Source organism: Mobula hypostoma, chromosome 16, assembly GCF_963921235.1.
Source record: "Mobula hypostoma chromosome 16, sMobHyp1.1, whole genome shotgun sequence".
NCBI lineage: Eukaryota > Metazoa > Chordata > Chondrichthyes > Myliobatiformes > Myliobatidae > Mobula > Mobula hypostoma.
Window position 1 is genome coordinate 27,125,268 of NC_086112.1, and position 17,450 is coordinate 27,142,717.

A 17,450-nucleotide genomic window follows, 5' to 3' on the forward strand; every position below is an offset into this window, starting at 1 on the left:
AATGGATATAGCCAAACACACACAACATACAGAAATCAATAAATAAAAAACACCAGAAATATGCTGAATTAAAAGAGGAAAATGAAAGACTATAGAACATGAGGAGGATATATATATATATATATATATATATATATATATATATATAGTCCCTATAGTAATATTTACAACAGCTATCATTCCAAAGTCACCACACAATAGCATTAACAATTAGCCCAACACGACTATATCTATGTAAATCTCCAGAGAGCCACAATACTAAGCACCACTAGTAGGGTCCAAAAAGTTCCAAGCGATTGAGAAATGAGTGTTGTTGGTGACGCCTGTACCTCAGGTTTTACCAGCTTGAACTGAGACAAAATAAAAATACAATAGTAATAAATAAGCAATCAATACTAAGAACACAAGTTGTAGAGTCCTTCAGAGGGAGTGCTCAGTTCAGTGTTGGAGTGATTGAAGTTATCCCCACAGGTTTCAGAGCCTGACGGTTGAGCGGTAAGAACTGCTCCTGAGCCTGGTTGTGTGGGATTTGAGGCTCCTGTATCTCCTTCTTGATGGCAGCAGTGAGAAGAGGTTGGGGATCCTTGATGCTAGATGTTGCTTTCCTTCAACAGTGCTCCTTGGTAAATGTGCTGGGTGGTGGGCAGGGTCTTACTTGTGTTGGACTGGGCTTGTATCCACTACATTTTTTGGTATTTTTCTGTTCAAGGGCATTGGTGTTTCCATACCAAGTTGAGTTGCAATCAGTCAGTATAGTCTCCACCATGCATCTAGAAGTTTCTCAAAGTTTTAGACGGCATGCTCAATATGCACAAACTTCTAAGAAAGTAGAGTTGTTGCCATGCCTCTTTGTAATGCTGGATCCAGGACAGATCTTCTGAGATGATACTGCGCAGGAATTTAATGTTGCTGACTCTCTCCACCTCAGATACTCTGGTGAGGACTGGTTCATGGATCCCCATTTTCGTCCATCTGTAGCCAACAATCAGCTCTTTGGTTTCGCTGACATTGAGAGAGAGGTTGTTGTTGTGGCACCACTCAACCAGAATTGCAATCTCCCTCTGAAATGCTAATTTGTCACCACGTTTGGTTTGGCCAACAACTGTGGTATTGTCAGCAAACTTAAATATGGCGTTAGAGCTGTGCTTAGCATCACAGTCGTAAGTGATTAGAGCAGGGGAATAAACACACTGCCGTGTGGTGCACCTGTACTGATGGGGATAGTGGATGAGATATTGTTGCCAATCCGAACTGACTGGGGTCTGTAGGTGAGGAAAACGAGGATCCAGTTACACAAGGAGATACTGAGGCCTAGGTATTGGAGCTTATCAATTAGTTTTGAGGGGACAATAGTGTTGAATGCAGAGCTGTAGTCAATGAAGAGCATCCTGATTTATGTATCTTCACTGTCCAGATATTCCAGAGCTGACTGGAGAGCCAATGAAATGGCATCTGATGTTGACAATAGGCAAATTGGAGCAGATCCAAGTTGCTCCTCAGGCACGAGTTGATATGTTTCATCACCAAACTCTTGAAGAACTTCATCACACTGGAAGTAAGTGCTACTGGAAGAAAGTCATTGAGGAAAGTTACCATGTTCTTTTTGGGCACCAGTATAACTGAAACCTGTTTGAAGCACGTGGGTATCTCAGACTTCCTTTGATTTTATTGGTGATTATCTTATATATGTGACTGCTTGTTATGGACATCTTCATACCTCTCACCAAAGAGCTGATTATCAGAAGGAAGAAACCAGAGGTTCATGAGGGGATCAGAAGTAGAGAGGATTAGTTACCTTAAATTCCTTGGTATTATCATATTAGAGGATCTGTCCTGGGATCAGTGTGTAAGTGCTATCACAAAGAAGGCACGTCAATATCTCTACTTATTTTGAAGTTTCCATTGATTCAGCATGTCATTGAAACTTTGACAAACTTCTATAGATGCACAATAGAGAGTATCCTGACTAGTTGCCTTGTGGCCTGGTATGGAAACAACAATGCCCAGGAGCGGAAGGGTCAACAGAAAATGATGGGTACAGCCCAGTCCACCTTAGGCAAAGCTCTCTCCACCTTGGAGCACACTTACCTGGAGCGCTGCCATCATGAAGGACTCCCTCCATCCAATCCACATTTTCTACTTCGGGTAGGAGCCACAGGAACCTTAGGTCCCACAGCATCTTGTTTAGAAACAATTATTACCCTACAATGATCAGGATCCTGAACTAGTGTGGATAAGGAGGGGAGGAGAAGATGGTGGCGCGACGCAGCACGCGCAGCCGCTCCAAAATGATATCGTATTTGTTAAATAGGTACTGTGCACAATCCTGATTTGATGGAGACAGACTTGAGAAGCACAGAGGAACATCTGGAGAAACTTCTGAAAAAACTTCTGAAATGCCTGCTTCACTGCTGTAGCTACTGTGCAATCAAGAATCTCCGGAGAGGAAGGCCCCAAATCCTCAGCTTTGCCTATTGCCTGTTGCCGGGGCTGGGGTCGAAGCGCTAGGCAGAGTTGGTGCTTGGTGCTTGGTGTCGGAGGGCTGGTCGGAGGCTCGAAGTTTTCGGACGGACTCAAGAGTCAGCTGTGGTCAGGTGCTTTCAGGATACTGCATCAGCAAGTTTGCGGTGCTGGAAGCTCATGGCAGGAAGAGAGTTTCTCTTCCTTCTACCGTCTGCGTGAGATGATGGGACTTTCGAGAGACTTTGAGACTTTTTTTTTTACTGTGCCCATGGTCTGTTCTTTATCAAATTATGGTATTGCTTTGCACTGTTGTAACTATATGTTATAATTATGTGGTTTTTGTCAGTTTTTTTAGTCTTGGTTTGTCTTGTGTTTCTGTGCTATCATTCTGGAGGAACATTGTATCATTTCTTAATGCATGCATTACTAAATGACAATAAAAGAGGACTGTGTGTCCTAATAATCTAAAAAAAAACTTCACTCATCACAACTCCAAACTGATTCCACAACCTACAGACTCTCTTTCAAGGACTCCATAAGTCATGTTATCTGTATTATTAATTTATTAATTTGCATAATTTAACTTCATTTGCCTAAGTGTTACTTGTCAGTCTTGATTGTGTATGGATTTTTTTGTAAATTCTATTATATTTCTTTTTTCCACTGTGAATGCCTGCAAGAAAAAGAATCTCAATGTAGTATATGGTAACATTAACGGTATGTGCTTTGATAATAAATTTACTTTACTTTGCCTGTACAGAAACATTCCCTCTTGCCTATGCTATCAATTCTTTTCCAAACTTTAAAGATCTCCATTAGGTCATGTCACAGCTATCTGTTTTCTGGAGAAAAATAACCTATCCTTTTACCATGATATTCTTAACAAAAATATTTTGGCATTTAGAGAATAAAAGTTATTTATATGTTCATGGTATTTTGTTGATCTATCTATCATATCAGTAACACTTTCTCTTGTAATATTTCAGATGTTTCTGGAAGGAAAAATAAACTTGCCTTAACAGAGCATCTTTCAGAACTTTAGTACATCCTAAACAATTTTATAGCCCATAAAGTTCTATTTGAAGTATAGGTACTGTTGGAAAGCAGAAATTGTAGCTTCTGATTTTCACAAACCAAACTCCTTCAATCAGCTGCATAGCAATAAATGGATAATTAGTTTTAGTGATGTTGGATACACTTTAAATATTGCCCCTGATACTAGGTTTATCTCACATGATTTTCAAGAGTCATGAGACCGTTGGCAGTAACAGAGAGACCAGGTGACATAATTTCCCTTCTGTAAGTTGGCACCTGCGCAAGTACAGCCCTCACTCGATTGTCCATTCAGATGTTGGCTGAATTTCACAACAGGATTTGCCTTGTCTGAGTGCAGACTCCACGGTTCTGGAGTTTACCTGATTTTCACCCTCACACTGTTCCTCTAGAATGTATCTTGGACTCCATGGCAATTGACAGCCATTGCATCCAAGGAGACTTAAGATACCTAACTTTGTAGAACTGTTAAATGAGAAAATGTGCCAGACCACGTCTCTTTATGTTCACTTTGCATGGGTATGCACTTGAATGGTTTCTATTTCATGGTCCATCAGGTGTGATTGCTACTAGAGTCAAAAATGCTGTCCTATTCACCAGGAAAATCAGATTATGTTTTGCATCAGCACCTCTTTCCTATGAAGCACAATGAAACACATCTAGGATCAGATGGCAACTAGACCTTGGATTGTAAATATAAATATAGGAGAATGTGTTCAGAGCTAAATCACCTTTGCATATTGACGACTGGAACATTTTAGAAATTTAAAAAAAAGCATTTCCCCTCATTGACCCGAAGTGTTGCAGTTTCATCTGTGAGTTTAACATTGTTTGTATCATAGCATAGGAGAAGCAGGAGCAAAAATCGACAGGCAGATAGAGAGCAGAAGACCCCTACAAGACCTTACCACCCTCAAAAATTTATAGACCATGAAATTGTTATGAAGATCTCAGTGAGAGGTTTGGCATAAAAAGATAGGGCACCTAAAATGTGACAGCTCTGTGAAAGGATTTTGTATGAAGAACTGGTCATCTTGGTTAGCTGTGAACATTAGCAATGTACTCAATTTCCACATCACTAGTTCCTATCAAGCAGTTGCAAGTCTATATGTTATTGTTCCAGATAAAGCCTGAAATGTTCTTGTTAGATCACTAATGTTCAGGGACTCTTAATTTTATACATTGAGGGGATTGAGGATTAAGGCTTAGTGGATGAAAATGGTGTGTGAACAAAATTGCTGGAGAAAATTACTGGTAGATACAAAGCAGCTTCTTTATTTGACAAGACAAGGTATAGCCGGCATCATATGGAGCCACTTACGGTGGAAAGGTCTGCTGGCCCAACGTGGGGCTTGATATTTTATGTGCCAAACGTCAAAGGACAACGCCATATTTATGATGTATGGACAATGCTTTCTTTGAAACTACATACAACCTTCACACCTCCTGATTCACATGCACACCACAGACATCCAAATGAATTTTAATCAGCATTGTCTGGACTGGGATTCACAGCTTTTAGGAACTCATTGTTTAGAGCTGCACCCCAACTTAAAAGCACAATACATTTCAGACGTAAAGACTGGTAACCAAATTCGGTTGTTAAATGTATATGTCTTAAACCCAAAAATCACTCTAACGAATAGCTCTGAGGTTAAGCATTATTGAACTGAATGTAAAGTGAACATCAAAGGACTGAATGGCCTTCTTCTGTTTCTATTTATAATTTAAGGGATAGGTTCTGGTTGGCAAACCACATCTCCTGCTACCATGAACCCTGTGATAACAAAAACAGAGGTTGAGAGTTCATTAATGGACCAGATGCTTATTTCACTGAGCACAATTCTTACATATTGGCACTTTAACGTAATGGCATAACTTCTCATTCTTAAGAACAAAACATGACATGCAGAGGTGTGAGAAAGTGCCCACAACAGCTTTTTTTGAGCCTCGGAAATATGAGGTGGAGCTTAACTTTGAGGATTTTCAAATTTCAGTAAAGTTTATTACTTTTGTTTAACATTCAGTTATATGTCAGCAACACCTCAGAAAACCAGGCCATCCTTTAGAAAAGAGATGAGGTAGAATTTCTTTAACCATAGAGTGGTGAATTTATTGTCACAGAGGGCTGTAGAGGCCAATTCATTGGGTATATTTAAAGCGGAACTTGATAAGTTCTTGATTAGTAAGGGCATCAGAGTTTATGGGGAGAAGGCAGGAGAATGGGGTTAAGGAAGAAAATAGATCAGCCATGTAGGAATAGCAGAGCAGACTCAGTGGCCCAGATGGTATAATTCTATTCCTATATCTTATGGTCTATGGCATCATGCAATGTTATTCAGATACAGTGCAGAACAGGCCCTTTTGGCGCAATGAGCCACACCAGCCAGAATCTAACTATTTAACCCTAGTCTAATAGCAGGACAATTTACAATGACCAATTAACCTACTAACTGGTATGTCTTTGGAATGTGGGAGGAAATTGGGGCACCAGAGGAAACCTACACATTCATGGGGAGGATGTGCAAAGTCTTTATGGACGGCGTCAGAATTGAACTCTGATCTCTGATGTCCTGAGCAGGAATAGCATCACACTAACCGCCACGCTACTGTGGCACCCCAACTCATGTTATCCCACGTTCAGGGTAGTCATGAATTTCATGGTATTAAACAACTGATTTGCTCCTGAGTAATCACTCGGATCAAAATGCTTGTTGATCCATTGCATTTGTGTTTGTGGGAACTAAAGGTTGGAAATCCTAGAGCTATCTGTCCTTCAGTGACTATTCTTCCAAACGAAGTGGAGTCCATCAACAAGGTGAGGTCTGAGTTGAGGATGGAGAAAGTGTAAGAGAATGGAAATGTTCACAAAAGGCTGGAAATTGGTTCAGGTATTGAAATGCTTGTTAAACTGGTTATGTCTGATGTACCGCATATACCTTCTGTGATACAGATTTCATTGTGTATGAGACCCAAGGTATGCGGCGTGACAACTCAAGGGTGTGAGCAAAGAATGCCTTGTTGTATCCATTAATGTATCTAAGTTGAGAGGCAGGGTGCCATTATGGAGAGAGGCCTGGGAGCACAGGGAACAAAAGTTGCTTCACTCAGGTGTTAGGAACATTGGGATCTCAACAGTTGAATTGGGGTCAATATTTGAATAGGGCCAAAATCAAGTGCTGTGTCTAAGGTGGATGGTTAGTCATAGTCATAGTCATACTTTATTGATCCAGAGGGAAATTGGGTTTCGTTACAGTTGCACCAACCAAGAATAGAGTATAAATATAGCAATATAAAACCATAAATAATTAAATAATAATATGTAAATTATGCCAGATGGAAATAAGTCCAGGACCAGCCTATTGGCTCAGGGTGTCTGACCCTCCAAGGGAGGAGTTGTAAAGTTTGATGGCCACAGGCAGGAATGACTTCCTGTGACGCTCAGTGTTGAGCACACAGATGTAGAGCACACAGTTGGGTTGAAGTTCAGTGGTGGATTCCCATCAGAGATCCACAAAAAGTAGAAGATTAAGAATAGGAAAAATTGTTGAGTGCATGTAAATGAAAGAGCATCCAAGCAGTGAACCAGGGAAATACTATGGAAACATGGTGACCTCATTTTATTGCCATACCCAAAATATTGGGCATACTCAATATTATGCACAGTGCTCTTAAAATGCAAATGCAACCTCACAGCATAATATTAATACAACATAACTAAAAACACAAAGTAGTTTGAATGGGGGAATGTGTTGAGGGGTTGAGTTAAGATGTGGATGAATTGAACTTGATACTGGCAGTGAAGAGACTGGACCTGGAGATTGGCAGAGAGATGGTGACTGGTTGGAGGACAGTTGCAAGAGAGTGTCTGAGTGCTGGGAGATGCCTATGGTCAGCGGACTTGTCAGATCACCAACAGGGTGGCTGGAGGTGGAGGTGAGAGAGGATGGGGACTTGTCAGATCAAAATGGGTTAGAGGGGACGGTTGGAGGCGTGAAAGGTGTGTGGGTTTGTACTGGCCTATGTGCGAGTGTTCGAGGGTAAGGTGGAGATATGTGCAAGAGGATCTATCTGAGGTTGGTTCCCAGAGCAGGACTGCATAGATCTGGTTCGCCAGACAGGTACCTTTTCATTAATGCTGCAGGAGGCTGTAAAATAATACTCCTACATGAAACAGTCAACAGACATGCACTGCACATCTCTGGAGGTGGCAACACATGGCCTGGGTCATCCTTGCGATGAGAGACGCATTGTTAACTCAGAGGGAAACTCACAAGCAGTTCAATTCTCAGAATATTCTTAGCTAAATGATTTATTTCTCACTAAAACTGAATTGCATGGCACAGGGAAAAGCTTCATTTGCAGAGTGTACCTAACAATCACATTTCCCTTCATAAAAATAGACACAAGACAAAACAGCATGCCATCTTAATCCTGCCTACATTTCTAAAATAATGAGGAAAGTTGCACATTTCACTACTATGTGGCCACATCTTCATAATGTTGGTCCTAGCATGTTGAAAATGGAGAAACTAGTCAAGGGAGCCATCACTGTATGGATTAACTGGCAGCTGTTCAAGGACGCCGCCACAAAACACAGAAGACGCAGACCTCGAGGAATATGCCTCATCTTCCTCTGGCTAAATCGGTAAATGTGCAAACAACGTCAGTAACTCAAAAACCGTCATCTCACAGCCCACCCAGAAACCCTGGCTGAATACAGGGGTGTGCTCCCTACTAAAAACCGGGAGTACTTTCCTCAATTCCAGTGTCAGAACAGCTCTCTAAGCAAACAGGAGAAACCCTATCTTAGGCCTCCTCTTTTGTGCATAACAAAGGCTGTTTACTCACAAAATATTCAGGAACACCTGCCTGATAACGATTCCTGGCATATTTGGCTGGGAATCAAAGGCGTCTCTAACTATGCAAACAAAAACAGCATCGATTGTACCAGTGATGTCTCCCTCCCTGATGCTCTAAACAACTTTTATGTATGCAGCTCAACACTGGCCACAAAAGCTACCCCCTCCACATGAGCAGGTACTGTCCATAACAGCAGCAAACATGAGAAGGACTCTGCAGAGAGTCAACCCCTGTAAGGCAGCTGGGCCAGACGACATCTCAGGCTGAACACTCAGGGAATGTGCACACCAGCACATTGACTTACTCAGCATTTCACTTATCCAGGCTACTGTTCCTACGTGCATCAAATCTACCGCCATTATCCCAACGCCAAAGAACTCTGCACCTTCAGAACTAAACGACTCCTACCCAGTGGTAGTAACACCAATCATCATGAAGTGCTTTGAATGGCTGATAGGGGCACATATCAAAAACTCTATTCAGTGCCACATTGAACACTCACCAACATGCTTAACGGACTAACCATTCAATGACAGATGTCAAAGCATCTGTTAAGCACCTGGCCTTGACACACCAAGGAAACAAGGACACTTAATGTCAGAATATACCTTCTGAATTTCTGTTCAGCTTTATTGTCCCACAGACCTTTGTGAACAAACTCCTATTCTTTGGTCTCAATGCAGGACTGTGCAACTGGATGTTGAACTTCCTAATAATAATAATGATGATAATGATAATAATAATAAATACTTTATTGATCCCATGGGAAATACTTTTGTTACAGCGGCAACATTTAAAAGCACACCTACAAGTGTGCAGAATTAACTGATAATAAAGTGTAGAATAATAATATAAACAATAATAATTCACCAATGTACAATAGTGTGCAACACTAATCAATAGATAGGCAGGATGCACAACCACTTCACTCTCCCCCTCATTCTCAACGTGAGAGTCACTCCACCCCCAGCCCCAATGTACTGGGCTCATTGCTGAACACGCTGCTGACGTATGATTGTATGGTCAAATACCAGTGTAATCACATTTTCAAGTTCGAAAATGACACAGCAGTGGTGGGGATCATCACTGACAACGCGACGGCCTACAGAGAGGAGATGGAGGAACTCGAGACTGAGTGCCTGGCAAGTACCCTCTTCCTTAATGTCAAAAAGACAAATGTTATCATCTTCAGGAGAACTCACACCACTCATGTCTCTCTTTACATTGGTGACACTGCAGCGAAAACTGCAAGTAGTTCCAAACTCCCCAGAGTGCATATCACATACAGCCTCTCATGGTCCCAAAACATATCCTGCACGGTCAAGAAAGCTCACCAACACCTCTACACTCTGAGAAGGCTGAAAGGAGCAGGACTATGCACATCCATACTCACATCATTCTACCGATGCACAGTGGAGAGCATCCTAATAAACTGCATCACTGTTTGGTACAGAAACTGCACCGTGGTGAATAGGAAAGCTCTATGATGGGCCATCAAAACTGTCCAATGCGTCACTGGTGCCAGCCTAAATGTCATTAAGGGCATATGTACAGAAAGGTGCCAGAAAAAAGTTCTAAGTCAGATTATTATCAAAGTACATATGTGTCACCGTATAGAACCCTGAGATTCATTTAATTGCAGGCACACTTTGTAGATCCAAGAACCATAATAGAATCAATGAAAGACCGCACCCAACAGGGTAGACAAACAACCAATGTGCAAAAAAAACACAACACAAACTGTGCAAATACAATAGAAAAAAAGAAATAACATTAATAAATAACTAAGCAATAAATATTAAGAACATGAGATGAAGAGTCCTTGAACGTGAGTGCATAGGTTGTGGGAATAGTTCAGTGATGGGGTGAGTAATGATGAGCTAAGTTATCTCCTCTGGCTCAAGTGCCAGATAACTGACAGGTAATTATTGTTCCTGAACTGGTGGTGTGAGTCCTGAGGCTCCTGTACCTCCTTCTTGATAGCAGCAGCAAGGAGAGGACATGGCCTGGATGGTGGGAGGTCCCTGACGATGGATGCTCTTTTCCTGCGACAGCGTTCCATGTAGATGTGCTTACTGGTGGGAAGGGCTTTACCCGTGATTGACTGTGCCATATCTATTGCTTTTTGAAGGATTTTCTATTCAAGGGCATTGGAGTTTCCATATCTATAGAAGTCTGTCAGTTTTAGATGTCACACTGAACCTTCACAAACTTCATAACTGCACTTACATGCTAGGCCCAGGACAGGTCTTCTGAAATAAAAACACCAAGGAAATTAATGTTGCTGCTCCTTTCCACCTCTGATCCTCAGACGATGACCTTTGGTTTCCTCCTCCTGAAGTCAATAATCAGCTCATTGGCATTGCTGACATTGAGAGAGAGGTTGTTAATGTGGTACCACTCTGCCAGATTTTCAATGCCCCTCCTATATGCTGATCAGTCACCACTTTTGATTCGGCCAAAGGCAATGGTGTCATCAGCAAACTTAAGTATGGCATTGGAGCTGTGCTTAGCATCACAGTCGTAAATGTAAAGTGCGCAGAACAGGGGGCTAAGCACACAGCCCCATGGTGAACCTGTACTGATGGTGATTGTGGAGGAGATGCTGTTGCCAATTTGAACTGACTGTTGTCTGCTAGTGAGGAAATCAAGGATCCAATTACACAAGGAGGTATTGAGGCCAAGGTCTTTGAGCTTATTGATTAGTTCTGAGGGGATAATAGTTTTGTTTGCCAAGCTGCAATTGATAAAGAGCATCCTGATGTATGCATCTTTGCTGTCCAGGTGTTCTAGGATTGAGTGAACAGCCAATGAAATGTCATCTGCTGTGGACCAATTGTGCCAGTAGGCAAAATAGAGCAGATCCAAGTTGCTTCTCAGGCAGGAGTTGATTTGTTTCATCACCAACCTCTCAAACATTTCGTCACAGTGGATGTAAATGCTACCGGACGATAGTCATTGAGACAGGTTACCACAGGTTACCATTGGTTTAATTGAAGCCCGCTTGAAGTAGGTGGTACCTCAGACTGCCGAAGTGAGCGGTTAAAGAACTCAGTGAACACTCCATCCGGTTGATCAGGAAATGTCTTTCATTCACGGCCAGGTACCCCATCTGGGTTGGACGCTTTCTGTGAGTTAACTCTCCTGAATGATGCCCTCACTTCAGCCTCAGAAACTGAAGTCACGGGGTCATTGGGAGCTGTGGGTATTTGTGAAGGTTCCTCAATGATTTGATGGTCAAAGCCAGCACAGAAGGCATTGAGCTCAGTAGGAAGCGAAACCCTGTTGTCACCTATGTCACTTGATTTCAATTTGTAAGAGGAAATAGCTTTCAAGCCCTGCCATAGCCGTTGACCATCCTTCATTGATTCATGTACTGCCAAGAATTGCCACTTCACCCGTGAGATGGCTTTCCAGAGATTGTAACTGGACCTTTGTGTCTTATTTGATTGCCAGACCTGAGGACCTCTGATCTGGCCCTCAGCAGATTACGGATCTCATGGTTCATCCAGGCTTCTGGTTGGGGAAGACCCTGAATGATTTTGTGGGGACGCACTCGTGTGTGACTGTTTTTATAAAGTCCATGACAGCTGTGGTGTTTTCATCCAGATCTTCTGATGAGTCCTTGAATGCGGTCCAGTCCACCAACTTGAAGCAATTCTGTAACTGCTTCTCTGCCTCCCACAACCACCTCTTTGTTGTCCTTACCTCTGGAGCTTTGCTATTTAGCCTTTGCCAGTAGACAGGTCAGAGAAGGTCAGTTAAGTGATCAGATTTCCTGAAATGTGGTCTGAACTTGGAAGTGTAGGCATTCCTTATCACAGGCTAGTAACATCAAGAAGAATCCCACTCAGTCTACTCATAGACTGTTTGTCCCACTTCCATCAGGGAAAAGGCTACGAGGCATTCATGCCAGGATCACCAGACTTAAAAACAGGTTCTTCCCCCAAGCAGTAGGACTGATCCACAGTTCCACTGACTAATCCACCCCTCCACACTCCCAATTACTTCTAATTTATTCCTTTCTTTCAGTGATCTTCTGTACAGGTAATGCTGTGCACAGTGTCACTTTATGGACATACAATCATCACTGTATATAAGCTGTCTTATGTATTTATAGTTATTTTAAAATTATTATTATTGTATTCTTCATCTTTTGCATTTTGTTTTGTGCTGCATCAGATTCAGAGTAATAATTATTTCATTCTCCTTTACACTTGTGTGTAGGAAATGACATTAAACAACCTTCTATCTTGAATCTGTGTGCTTGACCCATGGTGTACTTTAATATTTACCAGGTGACAAATGTTAAATCAACATTCTGTTTCATGTTGTAAACTTTCCAGACTAGGTGATATATTGGTCTAATTTTTCCCACATTACACTAATGAAGAACCATTCTGCAGTTTAATGATATGATAGAATGGCTTATATTGCATAGTTATTTACCGTCAGAAAAGAATTTAAGTTAGGGAATTAATTATGGTATGCATCATTTTTGAACACTATATTCTGTATACTAGAGACCATCAATTGGCTCATTCAATCTGTAAGAGAGTATCCATCTAAATGGCTCACATTTTTTGTTTTTAATTTTGGGCATTACAGAATATATTAAGTCTATAAATGACTAGAAAGTGGAGTTTACCTTCCCAGGTGCACTAAACATCTGCTGTGTGTAGCATTTCTGTTCTAAAAAAATTAAATACATTAGGAACAACACAGTGGTGGCTTAAACTGAAAATCGTGCAGGAATTGGGACTCACGTAGTCCCCATTAATAAATCCCTGTGCATGAAATGCCACCTCCTCCTCGCCAATTCAATGTAGATTAAATGATTCTTTGCGATTAAAGCATTTTAGTAAGATCTCTGCTGCAGCACTGAGCAGTACTTTTGGAGACATGGCGTAGATCTGTTGTGGGTGCTTGGGAAGAAGGTATGGTGAGGAAAATTGTGAGTCAAAGTGAGCTGAATTTCCAGCGAAAGTAGCCCAAGCATGAGATATTCTTACAACATTATTTCACATGCCCCGCTGATGATACCCATTGAAATCCTGAACCTACAAAGGCTTTGTTCATCCAATAAGTTAACTAGGATAAAGAATCTCTGAAGGCTCTCTACTATAGATTCTTTGCTGATGGGAATGTTACTGCCCGTCTCGTAATGCCTTCCACCATCTCTAAAGTCATTGTTATATGACATCCCTGTTAACAGTTATCTTCCAGTAGTGTCACCAGTACAATACCCACTAAATGAATATATCAACAGCTATATGCTGGAGACAATTCTTCCTTCAGCTAAAGCACACACTGTGGATTTTGGGAGGTGCTTAACAAATCTGAATTGGTCCTGAAGCTACCCAATGTCAGAAAAGGCATTCCATCTAAACAGACACAAACACAACTGAGTGGCTCAATTTACCCCTATACATGCCAGGAATAATCAACAGCGGTTGAGGTTGCTTGAGGGACATTGTGTAATATGTGATGTCATCAGGCAACTGCCTGAAATCAAGAAGAGGTCAGATGCGCTGAGGTGAATTACACATGGAGTTGGCAGGCCTAGTTTCTAACAGGCAAGGTTCAAGCAAGAAACATATTTTTCGCTGATGGAAACACGAGAAAATCTGCAGATGCTGGAAATTCAAGCAACACACACAAAATGTCGGTAGAACACAGCAGGCCAGACAGCATCAATTGGAAGAGGTACAGTTGACGTTTCGGGCCGAGGCCCTTCATCAGGACTAACTGAAAGAAGAGATAGTAAGAGATTTGAAAGAGGGAGGGGGAGGGGAGATCCAAAATGATAGGAAAAGACAGGAGGGGGAGGGATGAAGCTAAGAGCTGGAAAGTTGATTGGCAAAAGGGAAACAAAGCTGGAGACATGGGAGAAAGAAAGGGGGAGGGGAGCACCAGAGGAAGATGGAGAGCAGGCAAGGAGTGATTGTGAGAGGGACAGAGAGAGAGATAAAAGGTGGGGGGGGAATAATAAATGAATAAATTAATAAAATAGGGGATGGGGTAAGAAGGGGGAGGAGAGGCATTAGCGAAAGTTAGAGAAATCAATATTCCTGCCATCAGGTTGGAGGCTACTCAAATGGATATAAGGTGTTGTTTCTCCAACCTGAGTACGGCTTCATCTTGACAGTAGAGGAGACCATGGATTGACCCCATCCCCTATTTTATTTATTTATTCATTTATTAATTCTCCCCCCTTTTCCTCTCTCTCTTTGCCTCTCACAATCACTCCTTGCCTGCTCTCCATCTTCCTCTGGTGCTCCTCTCCCCCTTTCTTTCTCCCGTGTCCCCAGTTTTGTTTCCCTTTTGCTAATCATCTTTCCAGCTCTTGGCTCCATCCCTCCCCCTCCTGTCTTCTCCTATCATTTCAGATCTCCCCCTCCCCCTCCCTCTTTCAAATCTCTTACTATCTCTTCTTTCAGTTCATCCTGACGAAGGGTCTCGGCCCAAAACGTCGACTGTACCTCTTCCTAGAGATGCTGCCTGGCCTGCTGTGTTCTACCAGCATTTTGTGTGTGTTTCTTGCTGATGGATTCATTTTCCAGACCAAAACAACCTCATGACCTTCACATACATGCTTACTAGTCAAAAAACACTTACTTAGCGATCACCCCAATGAACATGATACTTTCTTGTTGGGCTGGATGACAGAGATCTCTGCCATCCCTTGCTTTTATCTTCATTCTTACGCTAGCACCCAGCAACCATCCCTTGCTTGGCCTATGTACACAATAAACTTGTGCTGCACAGCTTTCAAATGGGATTGTTCTCTTACCTCCACAGCTGGTCCTCACCAGGGAGTGTCTGGTAGCTGCCATCGGGTCTCACCTGTACATGCTGTCAGAAGGCTTTTTCATTGTTCATCAGATCATCAGAGACAATTAGAAACATTTGAAAAAAATAAATAATTCAAAGTGAATTAACACATTACAATTAATTAGGGTTAAGTAAAATGAAGCACTTAACTTTATAATGACAGTTGTCAATTCACACAGTTGTGCCATTTTTGGCTGATGTAATGTGAAAGGAGCAGACATGCTGTATGTCCTGTACGTCTGCTTCGGTCTTTGGGGAATATTCGCTCACTGAAGATTAGGTGCACTGCAGCTCTCCTATGGTTGTCAGAGAATCCGCTGGCTAGCGGTTAGCTCGATGGAAAAGTTTATATTTCAATTCCCTCTGAGGTATTTCTGTCATGGACCCATCTGGCTGTCCCCCATCCCGCTCCTATCTCCTTAATTATGCCTTAATTCCAGTCGGTAGATTCCCAATTGCTGCTAGTTCACTTAATTACAGCACACCTGGTTTCCATCAAAGACTGCAGGATATGAACTCTGGTGTCACAAACACGGGTCGCCAGTTCGTTAGTCAATTCTCGTGTGTTAACCTTGTTTCCCGATCTCTTAGGACCGTTAGTTCTAAGTTCAGCTCCAGTTTCTAGATGTTCTATGAAAACGTTGTCTCTGGGTCAGGTTGTCTGTTCCATGTTCGTTACTGTGCAAGCACCTCTCAACCCTACCTCCGTGTCTGTGTCCTGCACTTGGGTTCGCCCCTAGTCACCCCTTGTAACAGAACGAACTGGCCAAGAATGAACCCAGCAGATACAAATCCCCTGCAGCAGGCCCTCGCCAGCCAGGGTACCCGACTGGGCCTACACGATCAACTGCTCAGAGATGTCATGGAGAACCTCCATGCCCTGTCCGAGAATGTAAAGAAGGTCAGTGAGCAGGTCGACCGAGTATCTGCTCCTCTTACTCCGTCCCTTCCGAGAACCCAGTCTGACCAACCCGCACAGCCTGGGATGGCAACGCCCAATGAGTCGGCAACACGATCAGCAAGGGAGACGCACGTACCCGAACCGGAACCCTACGCTGGGGACCTAGGGAAGTGCCAGCCTTTCTTACTGCAATGCTCCTTGGTTTTTGAGCAGCAGCCATGTACGTACACCACGGACAGATCAAAGATAGCGTACATCATGGGGTTGTTGCGAGGGAATGCCTTAGCATGGGCGACTAGGATTTGGGATAGCCTGCTCTTCTCTTCCCACCTTCATCTCTGAAATGAGGAAGATTATGAACATCCCATTCGCGGTAAGGACGCCGCTCAGCACCTACTGACTCTCTGTCAGGGCTCACGAAGTGTAGCCGAATACTCCATAGAATTCTGGACACTAGCGGCCGACTCAGGGTGGAATGACGAGGCTCTCCAGGAAGTGTTCCGACAAGGTCTCTGCGACAGGATAAAAGACGAATTGGCGGCGAGGGATGACGCAAGCAGCTTGGACTCTTTGGTCTCTCTAGCCACCAGGCTAGATAACCGACTCCAAGAACGCCAGAGAGAGGAAACCGGTCGCCCCACTCCTTGGATCACCCCGCGGCCCGTTTTACCATCTTCGACCAGCCCTACCCTCTCTCCCCCTTCCGCTCCTAGCATAGCTCCCTCTCCGACCATTCCCACTACCCTGGGGAGGAACCGATGCAGCTGGGACGGAGCCGTCTCTCTCCCACCGAGCGACTCCGGAGATTAAGATCAGGGGATTGTCTCTATTGTGGCCAGTCTGGACATTTCCGTGATACCTGTTCTCTTCGGCCAAAAGGGAGCGTTCATCAGTAGAAAGGGGGACCCTGGTGAGCCAGTCGACACTCCCTTCAGTCCCCCAAACCCAATGCAGATCCTAGCTACTGTGAACTATCTCCAACAGTCCCTGTCTCTATCCGCCTTGGTGGACTCCGGTGCCGTGGGAAATCTGTTGGATGAGGACATAGCCTCCCGGGCCGGAATTCCTCGGGAATCATTAAGTACCCCTCTGGAAGCCCGGGGGCTGTATGGAAGACTTCTGGCCCAGGTCACCCACTGTACGCCACCTCTGACTTTGATTCTGTCTGGAAACCATCGGGAGCAGGTACAATTTAATCTAATCCATTCTCTTCAAGCCCCTATAGTTCTGGGATACCCCTGGTTGAGCCACCATAATCCCCACATTGACTGGTCTACTGGGAGGATGGCCAGCTGGAGACCGTTTTTTCACTCCACCTGTCTTCAGTCGACCTTAT